Below are 13,530 nucleotides of genomic sequence, written 5' to 3'. Positions count from 1 at the left end.
TTCATGTTTGAAATCAATTTAAACAAACCAAACGGCGGACATTTAACCATGAAAATACAGTAAAGCTGCTGATGGTGTGTTTGACGGAGAAGCAGCTAGAAGGAGATACCGTAGAAGTCCACTCTCCAAGGTAAATATCGTACATTATATTACTTTATAAAACTACTGTAGTTGTTAGTAGCACAGTCTACTGTTTTGTTTTTCATACAATATATCTTATCTAAAAGTAAAAGTAAATACATTACTAGTTTTAAAACGACTGTAGTTGTTGTTAGCCCATTCTACTGTTTTAATATTCATACAATAAATCCTATTTAAAAGTCAAATAATTGATTTTAATTCATTTCAATAAGAGACATTGATTTGTTGTTTTGAGTAAAGAGATACCTCACAACAAATTAAGCTCAAAAATTGAGGAACTGATGTATATCGTAAGGAATTAAATGGGTATATACTTTAGAGTAATCTGTGTAGGTTGTGAGTTCAAACCCCGGCCGAGTCATACCAAAGACTATAAAATTAGGCCCATTACCTCCCTACTTGACACTCAGCATCAAGGGTTGGAATTGGGGGTTAAATCACCAAAAATGATTCCCGGGCGCGGCCACCGCTGCTGCCAACTGCTCCCCTCACCTCCCAGGGGGTGAACAAGGGGATGGGTCAAATGCAGAGGACAAATTTCGCCACACCTAGTGTGTGTGTGACAATCATTGGTACTTTAACTTTAACAACTAGTATAGCAGTAGAGATTTCATGCCATCCCTTTTCTACCGCTTGTCCCTTTCAGGGTCGCAGGGCGGGGGGGGGGGGGGGGGTTGTGGGCCTGCAGGGGAGGCCTATCCCAGCCGCACTCAGGCGGAAGGCGGGGTACACGCTGGACAAGTCACCACCTCATGGCAGGGCCAACTCACGACAACATTCACGCTCACATTCACACATTACGGACCATTTAGTGTTGCCAATTAAGTATGTTAACACCTATCTAGTATTTTATGAGTCATTTTCAGTGAGTAGCAAGCTGTACACTGACTATTCTAAAGAACGATATGTCCAAGTTTCACTTAATAGCATTGTCTCTTGAACTTACTGTAATACAAATGGTAGCAGAAATGTGACAGGTACATACATTTTGGTATTACACTGCTGTTTTCTTTGCACAAAAAAATGACTACAGTGACACCGCATTTTTTTGTACGCCATCATACAAGTGAAGTGAATTATATAATTATTCTCTCGAGACTCAAAGCACTTCATATTGTGAAACTCCATCTCCATCTTTTAAGCTACATTTAAACCATTGTAGAAGGCACTGGGAGCAGGTGGATAAAGTGTCATGCCCAAGGACACAAGGGCAATGGCGGAATCTGGAACTGAACCTGGAACCCCAAGTTGCTGGCACGACCCACCACTGTACCGCCTAAGCCACGTCGCCCCATACAACCCTACATTGCTTGTAACAAATGAGTCTGTTTGCCCCAGTATCATTCCGCACACTGCACTGCCTGAAAAATCCTATGTGTTGGTCAAGAATGAAAAGCCGTTTATTCAGTGATTCTTTCATCGTGTACGTGTTTTTTGTTCATAAAACGCACACCGGAATGATGAACAAGTCTGTCTTTTTTTCTTTGTGCTCTCTGTGCTGAGTTTTTGGCTTCTGTACAGTCTCGCTGCTTTTTTTTGATTGAACTCGACTGCAAAATAAGCCACCATGGGGCCATAAAAGTTGTGTGTGCCAGCAGTTTGATAAAGAAGGTGAGAAACACTATTGAATTCAAGAAAGAACTTGCAGCAAAGTACAACGCTGGCATCCGTGTGAATCTCTATACCTTCCTAGTCTACGGTCACCACCAACAAGAGACTTCAATAAAGGTAAAAGTAAGGATGTATACCAAGTACTGGTATTGTTTGGTTCTGGTTACTAATTCGGTCGGTTAAGATTCTGGACAAATGTCAAATCTGTATTTTTTAATCCAGCTAACTGTCGTAACTATGACACACTGTTACATTCACTTCAGGTGTTACTGCAATGCATAAAATAAGACAAAGGTAGAATCTGATAAAATCAGCTTGGAACAATCACAAATAAGGAAGCAACACCACACAAAAGTTTGTAACACAACAATACTTCCTTTTCAAAAGTCCCCCAAAGTCATGCACGCTAATAAGATTTGGTGTCAGATTGACTCCCAACGAGTTTCCTCCTCTCCCAGCTCGCTAGCCTCAATCTGAACCTTGGTATTTACCGTGATGACGGACTGGCAGTGTGTCGCGCCTCGCCAAGGAGCAGCGAGAATACCAAGAAGCGCATATGCCAAATTTTCAAAGAGAACGGCCTACGGATCACGATTGAAGCCAACAAGCAAACCGTCAACTTCCTTGACGTCACTTTCAACCTGAGAAATAACAGCTACCAACCATTCACGAAACCCAACACAACACTCCAATACGTGCACCATGACAGCAACCATCCACCCACCACCACGAAAAGAATACCTACCGGAATCAATAAAAGGCTATCGATGCTGTCATCTAGCAAAGCTGAATTTGACCAAGCAACCCCCCCGTACCAAAAAGCCCTTGATGAAAGCGGATACAATTTCACCCTCACCTATGAACCCACGCCAGGAAACCAGCCAAAAAAGAACAGAAAACGAAACGGCATCATCTGGTACAACCCCCCATACAGCAAAAACGTCTCAACGAACATTGGACACAAATTCCTCAATCTGATTGACAAACACTTTCCCAAAGACAACAACCTAAGAAAAGTATTCAACAAGAACAACATCAAATTGAGCTACAGCTGCATGAACAATATACGACAAATCATCTCAAACCACAACAAAACAATTGCAAATGAGCCGTCGACCCCCAGTCAGAACGACTCCAAAACCAACAAAGCATGTAACTGTCGAAAGAAACCTGATTGCCCCCTCAACGGGGGGTGCTTACAAACATCAGTTGTCTACCAATCTAAGGTAATACGCAAGGACATTAACACATCCGACACATATGTAGGATTAACCGAGGGTGAATTCAAAACCAGATGGAACAACCACAAGGCTTCTTTCAGGAACAAAAACCTGCGAAATACCACAGAACTCAGCAAACACATTTGGGACCTCAAAGACAATAATGTTGAATATTCAATAACATGGCAAATTCTTGCATCCAGCACACCTTACAATAGTGGTAATAAAAGATGCAACCTATGCTTGAAAGAGAAACTGTTTATTATTTACCGTCCAGACCTGTCATCCCTCAACAAGCGCAGCGAAATTGTAACAACATGCCGCCATAGACGGAAACACCTCCTAGGTAACACATGAGCCAATCACCACGCCCCTAGGCCAGCCTGTACCCACCCACTCTGTGCCCTATATAAACCATGGTATGCGAATGCTCCCATTAAAATCTCCTGACGATTGAGGGTACCCCCCCTCATGAAACAGGCCTGTAGAGATGAAATAGTCTTGTGATTTTTTTTCCCCACACATACATATATTGCGCTCTACTACGGTATCGAGCACTATTTTTTGGATAACCTTATTAAGACATATATATATATATATATATATATATATCAATCTATCAAGAGGGACAGAGACAGCGCACAGTGCATGTGGATCACATGTTACCATGGCGAGAAAACATGGAGAGACTGCCAGTTATCTAGTCTCCACCAGTTGCAGAAAATGTGCCATCAGTACAACTGGACAGTGCTGTTTCAGTTCCATCACCAGGACCATCAGTGAGTCAGACACAAACTAGTCTCATCATTGAACCAGATTCAAGGGCTGCTGAGTTGCCATCATCAGAACCCAGATCACCCACAACAAAAACCCCACCAGTGATCCGCAGGTACCCAGAAAGGTTTCGAGTACCACCAAAAAAACGGAATCTCTGAAGACAGTATACAAATCTGTGTTAAAAATCTACAAATACTGTTTGTATAATAAGCATGTTATTGTTTACAAATGAGGGTTAAGAGTTCAGTACTAAAAAAAAAAAGAATGTGGCTTAAGTACAGTTTTTTAATTGAGCTGCTGCATTTTTTGGTTGGGTTGTTTATTTCTTTTGAGTAACTTCTACAATTCTAAAAGGGGAGGAATGTAATAGAGTGATCTATGTTTGTCTGTTGCCATCTTCTGGTGAATGTTGGCTATAGCGTACTGGGGTTACTTTTTGGTTGGCCAACGATTTACGTGGTGTTGCGCACCTGACTTCAAGTGTGTGAGTCTGTTCTGAAGTCTACAGTAAAGAGACGTACTTCATCCCCTCGCCTGGTTATTGCCTCCAACTCAATATATTACAACAACATTGCTCCATGCGGACCTGGAGGGTCCGCATGGAGCTGGAGGGGGCGTGGCCTCCAGGTCCGCCTGAATTTCGGGAGAAAACTTGTCCCGGGAGGTTTTCGGGAGAGGCACTGAATTTCGGGAGTCTCCCGGAAAATCCGGGAAGGTTGGCAAGTATCATATTAATTCACTCAAAAAGTGAAAAAATTAAGTAATATATCGTATTTTCCGGACCAAAGGGCACACAGGATTATAAGATGCACTGCCGATGAATGGTCTATTTTCAATCTTTTTTCATATATAAGGCGCACTGGATTATAGGGCGCAATAAAGGAGTCTTTTTTTTTCTAAATGTAAAACACTTCCTTGTGGTCTACATAGCATGTAATGGTGGTTCTTTGATCAAAATGTTGTATAGAATATGTTTTACAGATCATCTTCAAGCCGCTTTCTGACAGTCTCTTCCGGATGCGCCGTTTTGTGGGCGGTCTTATTTACGTGGCTCACCTTTCACAGCGTCTTTTCTCCGTCATCTTTGTTGTAGCGGTGTAGCGTGCAAGGACGGGGGTGGAAGAAGTGTCAAAAGATGGAGCTAACTGTTTTAATGATATTCAGACTTTACTTAAATCAATAACGGAGCAGCATCTCTTCATCCGAAAACAACAAGACCGGAAATGTGTCCCGTGAAAAAACATCCAACTGGAACTCTCTAATAACTAAAGTTCCTTGGGTGAATAATGTAAACTCACTACACCAGTATGTTTTAGCGCTTTCATGGCGAGTTTACTGACAGATATAAGAAAGAACTTTACACTACTTTATATTAGAAATGGCAACAGCGGAGGATGAATGTCCCATAACAAGAAGATAGAGAAAAAGAAGAAGCTTATCTACTACGGTGTCGGCACAGACTAAAAAGGCGGACACGCGCAATTTTTTAGGATTTATGCAGATCCCAAATTCAGATCAGCAGGTACCAGAAGGTAAGAAAAGTTGCTTTTGCATAATATTGCGAAACAAAACGCCTGATAATATGTCTTACCTTATACACACACCATAATAATACTTGTGTGTTTAATGCGCCGACAATCCATCAAGCGGTGCGGCTTCATAGCTTACCAAAGTCGTACTAAAACGTTTTGATAGATTTTTGAGCGCCGTGTCTAATGTTCTATATTTTCAATGGACCATATAAAATGTTGGTGTTGTTTACTTGAGTAATATTGCCACCATATTGCAGTCTACACGTATCTCTTATGTTTTGACTGCCATCTACTGGTCACACTTATCATTACACCATGTATCAAATAAAATTGCTTCGAGGATGGTAAGCAAAACCAGAACTATTCAGTACATTCGGCGCACCAGGTTATAAGGCGCACTGTCGAGTTTTGAGGAAAAAAAAGGATTTTAAGTGTGCCTTATAGTTTGGAAAATACGCTAATAATCTGGCCCTGCAATGAGGTGGCGACTTGTCTAGGGTGTACCCTGCCTTTCGCTCAAGTGCAACTGGAAAAGGCTCATTTTTTCACATCATTATATACACCATTTACATATAGTTTTGATAAGGGTACCGATGAATCTCGGTATCGAAAAGGAATATCAATAATGGTATTGGTATTGATAAAATCCTAACACTATACATCCCTTGGTAAAAGTGATGTTAAATGTTTTTTCCGTTGTTCGGAATCGTAAGTATTTTGCAGTGTTTTTTGCATGTAAAAATATAATAATTATATTGAAAATGTATTTTGTGTTCATATTTGTGGTTGTATGAAATATCCATGTTTCTACCACTTGTCCATCTCGGGGTCACAGGGACACTGAAGCCTATCCCGGCTGCCCTCGGGTGGAAGTAAGGGTAAGCCCTGGACAAGTCTCCACCTCATTGCAGGGCTAACACAAATAGACAGACAACCATTTACACTAACATTAACACACTAGGGCCAATTAGATTAACTGACTTTGCATTATTAAAATAGTTTTTGTTTTTTGTACTTTTGGCCTTTGTCTGATGTTTTGGAACAGACCGCTAACTGTATTAGCAAAAGTCATATTATCAGATCTAACCAAACTGTGGTATTGTTCGTCCTCAAAACATTTAGGGAAATAAATAAACTGCATATAATACTGCATATCACATCACATTAATAAATGTGTGTACCTATGACTATTTTGTTTTGAAATTGACAATATGAGGTGGACAAAGCTCACATAATAACATGTGTTTTAATAATATTGAAAACAAACACTATCAACAATGACTGCAAATGATTAAAAGGTGCTGCAGAACATGTTTTTATCCAACAAAAAAAGTACTAAACCTTGTAGAAAAACAATTATTATACATTACAGAACATGATATTTGGTCCAGGATTGCACAGCCAGCAACATCCAATGGCTTCACTTTTCTAAAGGCAGAAAAAATAAAGAAAAGAGAGTCAGTTGCTTATCTGTTCATGCAGCCATTGTAAAATATTTGCAGCTCTAAGCATAATCAAATACTTGCATAGATTATGCGGTTAGATTGTTACAAGTTACTAGGACTTGACCATGGTGTGTTCAAGGACACACAGACTTGATCTGAGTATAACATTGATAAACCTATATGGATGGTGTTTTACTAGTATAACTACATGTAAAAAAAAATTATGACATTTGCTTGAGTTTTACAGTCCTGCTTGAGTTGATTGGAAAATAGGAAGGCTTTCATGGAGCAGCAAGTGGACAGACGGGAACGTGTTTGATGGGAACTGATACTTCTCTAAACTTGTTTTGCCTACTGGATGAGCTACAGCATGGCCTTCGTGATCTCATCAAGTACACAACGTTCTCAATTGCTCTCTCCCCTCTTTTGTAGGTTAGAAAGTAAGAAACTGCCCTGCATGTGTCATTTGGCTACTCAGTGAAAAAATATGCAGAAAGCAAGTAAATGCACCCATTAAAGTGACATCAGCTGTGGGAATAAGCTGCAAAGTGGTGGTGTGAGAAGAATAAAGCAGGCGATAGAAAAGGAAACAAATGGGAAACATTTTTTGTTACTTGGCAGAGAAGTGTAGAACGTAGGGTACACCCAACTAATCGGAAAATACAAGTAACAATAAATCTCAGCTTGACTAAGCACGGAAAAGGAAGGATTCATCAAGCATGCTGTGTGGTTTGAATCAGCACAACTGGTACAGTAAGTGGTGTTAAAGCAAAAATAAACACCGACTATATACACAATATGAGACAAGATGGCAGTGAAACAGAAGTTTGCAGCTCTGAACCAGCCCTGGCCTGCATTGTGACAACACTGGCTGCAATTCAAACATTCTTTCTTGCTATTTCGTTTTTAGTTTGTCTGTTCCCAGCAAACACACACACACACATGCACACACACACACACACACACACACACACACACACACACACACACACACAGTATCCAATGGGAATATGCTCGTACTGTCCACCCAGAGGCATTCTCAGGAAAGCCAAGCTTAGACATGGGAGTGGAGTGGACTTGGAAATGTTGAATACTCATCAAGTTGTACGATACTATATGGTTCTATCATTTTGGTAGGCAAGTGTACATTGGATGCACTGCGGTATTACTGTGTCTGGTAAATCACACCTTTTAACATTTGCATTTCAAAATATGGGACATTTCCTGGGAACTTGTAACATATTTTCATTTTCATCACAAATAAATACATTTAAAGAATAAACAGAAAAGACTGAAACCCATGTGCTGTGAATCTTTGTGGGATAAAAAAACCCTCTATCCTATCACAACATATTGTCACTAACCACTGTGCCATCCACCCTGACATGTGAAAGGTGGTTAGTGTGCCTGATATCATACATTGATATAAGTAGTGTTGTCAAATGATACATTTTTTGAATCCATTTAATAAGGCTTTTGAATTTGGATTCATCATGATTAATCACAGTTTATTATTCGCTTGCATGATTTAAAAGACATGCACCTGGGGATAGTTTGATTGGTAACACTAAAATTGGCCCTAGTGTGTGAATGTGAGTGTGAATGTTGTCTGTCTATCTGTGTCGGCCCTGCGATGAGTTGGCGACTTGTCCAGGGTGTACTCTGCCTTCCGCTCGAATGCAGCTGGGATAGGCTCCAGCACCCCCCGCAAACCCGAAAGAGACAAACGGTAGAAAATGGATGGATGGACAAGGTGCCAACTTCACTGGTTTTGGGTTTTTTATTTGCAATAAACTTGCAAATATGTTTATCTATAGTCCCATTTGACAGTATTTTGAAGCTAAATTTGCCAGCGAGCACACCTCACTCATCTTTGCACTGATGTATATATTGACCTGATCACTGACCTCACAACTGTTAACATGTGTCTCCATATACTGGGTTAACGCATGCGCAGTGTTTGTGGTCAGGAAGCGGGGATTCAGTGTTTCCGGTTTTTCCTCTGTGCAGTAGTTGATTAAAAGTTGTGAACCAGAATAAATGTTGTGTTTATTCACCTACACTTCACATTGGTAGCAGAGGATGGTTGCAAACTATAAAATACCGCAGAGGTTTGACGAGTTCAGGCCATACAGGTAAAAGCCAGTAAATTAGAATATTTTGAAAAACTTGATTTATTTCAGTAATTGCATTCAAAAGGTGTAACTTGTACATTATATTTATTCATTGCACACAGACTGATGCATTCAAATGTTTATTTCATTTAATTTTGATGATTTGAAGTGGCAACAAATGAAAATCCAAAATTCCGTGTGTCACAAAATTAGAATATTACTTAAGGCTAATACAAAAAAGGGATTTTTAGAAATGTTGGCCAACTGAAAAGTATGAAAATGAAAAATATGAGCATGTACAATACTCAATACTTGGTTGGAGCTCCTTTTGCCTCAATTACTGCGTTAATGCGGCGTGGCATGGAGTCGATGAGTTTCTGGCACTGCTCAGGTGTTATGAGAGCCCAGGTTGCTCTGATAGTGGCCTTCAACTCTTCTGCGTTTTTGGGTCTGGCATTCTGCATCTTCCTTTTCACAATACCCCACAGATTTTCTATGGGGCTAAGGTCAGGGGAGTTGGCGGGCCAATTTAGAACAGAAATACCATGGTCCGTAAACCAGGCACGGGTAGATTTTGCGCTGTGTGCAGGCGCCAAGTCCTGTTGGAACTTGAAATCTCCATCTCCATAGAGCAGGTCAGCAGCAGGAAGCATGAAGTGCTCTAAAACTTGCTGATAGACGGCTGCGTTGACCCTGGATCTCAGGAAACAGAGTGGACCGACACCAGCAGATGACATGGCACCCCAAACCATCACCCAACCATGCAAATTTTGCATTTCCTTTGGAAATCGAGGTCCCAGAGTCTGGAGGAAGACAGGAGAGGCACAGGATCCACGTTGCCTGAAGTCTAGTGTAAAGTTTCCACCATCAGTGATGGTTTGGGGTGCCATGTCATCTGCTGGTGTCGGTCCACTCTGTTTCCTGAGATCCAGGGTCAACGCAGCCGTCTACCAGCAAGTTTTAGAGCACTTCATGCTTCCTGCTGCTGACCTGCTCTATGGAGATGGAGATTTCAAGTTCCAACAGGACTTGGCGCCTGCACACAGCGCAAAATCTACCCGTGCCTGGTTTACGGACCATGGTATTTCTGTTCTAAATTGGCCCGCCAACTCCCCTGACCTTAGCCCCATAGAAAATCTGTGGGGTATTGTGAAAAGGAAGATGCAGAATGCCAGACCCAAAAACGCAGAAGAGTTGAAGGCCACTATCAGAGCAACCTGGGCTCTCATAACACCTGAGCAGTGCCAGAAACTCATCGACTCCATGCCACGCCGCATTAACGCAGTAATTGAGGCAAAAGGAGCTCCAACCAAGTATTGAGTATTGTACATGCTCATATTTTTCATTTTCATACTTTTCAGTTAGCCAACATTTCTAAAAATCCCTTTTTTGTATTAGCCTTAAGTAATATTCTAATTTTGTGACACACGGAATTTTGGGTTTTCATTTGTTGCCACTTCAAATCATCAAAATTAAATGAAATAAACATTTGAATGCATCAGTCTGTGTGCAATGAATAAATATAATGTACAAGTTACACCTTTGAATGCAATTACTGAAATAAATCAAGTTTTTCAAAATATTCTAATTTACTGGCTTTTACCTGTATGAGTGCTGGAAAAATTAAGTTAACATTTGGACGCGGGTTACAGAACTCGATAAGAAAAAGCAAGCACTGGCTGTGGCTTTGGGACTTGAAGGAAGAGCCAGAGAAATCGCAATGGAGATATCTGCGGAGGAGTTGGACAATGACAGCGATATGACGGCATTATTTGCAAAACTGGATGACGTTTTTCTGAAAGAGGAAAAGGATCGCGCACGTACGAAACGTACACGTACTTCAACAACATCACCAAAAATAGTTCAGTTTCAATGGTGGACTATATTATTGACTTTGAAGAGCGCTACAACCGGATGAAAAGGTACAATATGACGCTCCCTGATGCCGTGTTAGCCTTTAAACTTAGTGACACAGCCTGCCTCGATGAGAAAGACAGGCAGCTAGCACTGACGACTAACACGGAGCTAAGCTTTTCATCAATGAAGTCAGCTCTCAAACGGATATTCGGAGGTAAAACAACGGGCTCGTCAAGTGAGATACAACTGAACCAGGACGCAGCTTTCCTCACAAAACAGCCACAATGGAGAGGAAGACGGAACGATTCAACATCGTTTCAACGTGGACAACTAAGATCGGTGACGCCGTTACCGGGTACAAACTCACTGGATAAGTACGGTAAACGATCACGATGTGCCGTGTGTCAAAGCACATGCCACTGGGCAAAAGACTGCCCGCACAAGAAGCACGAACAAGTAAGATTGACTGAAAATGACAATTTGGATGAAGTTAATATCACGCTGTTAACAAATGATCCCCAGTATAAAGCTGAGATTTTTATGACTGAAGCTGCAGGCTCAGCAATCATAGACACCGCCTGCACTCGCATAGTGTGTGGAGAAAAGTGGCTTGAAAGTTATGTACATAATCTCAATGAAAAGCAGGTAAATTGGGGCGGCATAGCTCGGTTGGTAGAGTGGCCGTGCCAGCAACTTGAGGGTTCCAGGTTCGATTCCCGCTTCCGCCATCCTAGTCACTGCCGTTGTGTCCTTGGGCAAGACACTTTACCCACCTGCTCCCAGTACCACCCACACTGGTTTAAATGTAGATATTGGGTTTCACTATGTAAAGCGCTTTGAGTCACTAGAGAAAAGCGCTATATAAGTATAATTCACTTCACTTCACAAAGAAGTACAGAAAGGTCTAGCAACAGACAGTTCCATTTTGGAGAAAAGTGCATCAACCTGCTAAAATATGATGGACAAAGTGTAACATTGAGACAGAAGTTGTCAAATTCGATATCCCACTCCTGCTGAATAAAAAGGCAGGAACTACGTTAGACATAGAAAACGCCAGGGCAGTGATGTTTAAGCAGCAGATACTTCTTCAGTTTACCAGCTCAGGACACTACTGTGTTGACATAAGAGACAATGATGATGTTATGATCCACTGCCCGGATCATATTTCTGTTTATGTTTTCGAGGCACTTGTGTTTTCTGTTAGTTTTGTGCACCTGAGTTTGTTGCCATGGCTGCTTGTTGTTTTCACCTGCCGCGTGTGTTTCCGGACGCGCACCTGTTATCCATCAATGTCATTATTTAAGCCTGCCTTGCCAGTGGGTCGGTCTGGCTTCCTAGTTTGTTTTCGTACAACAGATGACAACTTTTGTTCCTGCTCTGTACCTGGTAGCTTCCACAATAGCCCCCTCTAGGTTTTGCCTTAAGTGCCATGAGCACGTTTTTCTTTGTTCCGTCTGATTTATTCCTTAAATAAATCATTTTCCTACCTGCACGCTGTGTCTGAAGCCCGTCTGCATTCCTGGGAGAACGAGCCCCGCATCACCATGCGACCCGGTCGTCACAGTAGGAAGCCAGCAAGAAGAAGCTCTCTCGCTACGGGCATGACGGAGGTAGATGAAGGTGCGTGGATGGTCCTCCGAGCGATGGAAGCAGAGACGCTCCGCTGTTCTCCAGATGAGGAGATGATATGGGGACCTGGAGGTGTTCTGGTCCCAATCGTCTCCATCTGGCCCGGGGAGGTCCGCTCTCAACCCCCTCGCACGCGTCAGCGAAGGCGGAAGTCTGACAAGAAGGCTTCGGCTCGCGAAAGAGACGCGCAAATCCCGCAATTCTTCCCTCCGGAACACAGCCATCAACAAGCAGCCCAGGATTCCCATCCTCAAATGTTTGGTAATTATACTGATCACTTTTCCAAAGAGTTATCCGACTGGCCTGTCAATCACTGGGACTGCAGCTATGACGTCATCCCGTTGGCGCCCCGTGACAACACGCCCCCTGATGACGCGATCTCGTCTACTTCTGATGGCGTCATAGACAAAGACATTTTTTACATTCTGTTACTTCTTTCTGTCAGCCACTTCCTAATGACTTTAATTCTACAGTAAAACACTAACAGAACATTTTTGTTAAATATAAGTCTAGTCAGTCCCAGTCACCTTCTGACTTTAAAGCTCCGCCCCCAATTACTTTGGCCCCACCCCCTATGGCTCAAGCTCCGCCCACTCCTCTGTTTTCTCCCTCCTGGTCGTCCCTACAGTCCCATATTGGGGAGATGAGTAGACAATGTGGACAATTTAAAGTGGAGGATTCTGCACTCCTTCTGACCTCCCTCCACCCACCCCTGAAGACGGTTCCAAACCGCAAGGAGCGCGTCTGGTATCCGCGTCTTGAGGGGTGGGGGGCTAGTGCTGGGAGCTGTGCTAGTGGGGTGGCACAACTGTGTTCAGCCAAGCCGCAACCCCCGGCCAGGCCACCGCCACCAGTGTTTCGGCGTGCTAAGCCGCAACCTCTTGCCCGGCCACCGCCACCATCCTTTGGCGTGCTAAGCCGCAACCTCCTGCCCGGCCGCCACCACCGGTTTTTCGGCCTGCTAACCCGCAACCGCCATCTAGGCCACTTCCACCTGCACCTAAGCTAGCGCCAAGTCCAAGGCTAGCTCCACCACGTCAAGCTCCACCACGTCAAGCTCCACCACGCCAAGTCCCAAGACTGGTTCCCACACCAGCACCGACTCCAAGACTGGTTCCCACACCAGCACCGACTCCAAGACTGGTTCCCACACCAGCACAGACTCCAAGACTGGTTCCCACACCAGCACCGACTCCAAGACTGG

General features: G+C 42.8%; 1 protein-coding gene across 3 annotated transcripts in view; it reads right to left on the bottom strand.

Moving 5' to 3' along the window:
• Window positions 1-6,554: 6,554 nt before the first annotated feature.
• The window catches only part of terb1 (telomere repeat binding bouquet formation protein 1), a 33,286-nt gene continuing 26,310 nt past the window's right edge, over window positions 6,555-13,530 (bottom strand). For all 3 annotated transcript variants that reach the window (XM_061925216.1, XM_061925214.1, XM_061925215.1), the window contains one exon: window positions 6,555-6,709. The gene's annotated coding sequence lies outside the window, so the exon portion shown is untranslated. The remainder of the gene's footprint in view (window positions 6,710-13,530) is intronic.

Source organism: Nerophis lumbriciformis, linkage group LG29, assembly GCF_033978685.3.
Source record: "Nerophis lumbriciformis linkage group LG29, RoL_Nlum_v2.1, whole genome shotgun sequence".
NCBI classification, from domain to species: domain Eukaryota; kingdom Metazoa; phylum Chordata; class Actinopteri; order Syngnathiformes; family Syngnathidae; genus Nerophis; species Nerophis lumbriciformis.
This window is presented reverse-complemented; position numbering and strand designations above follow the sequence as displayed.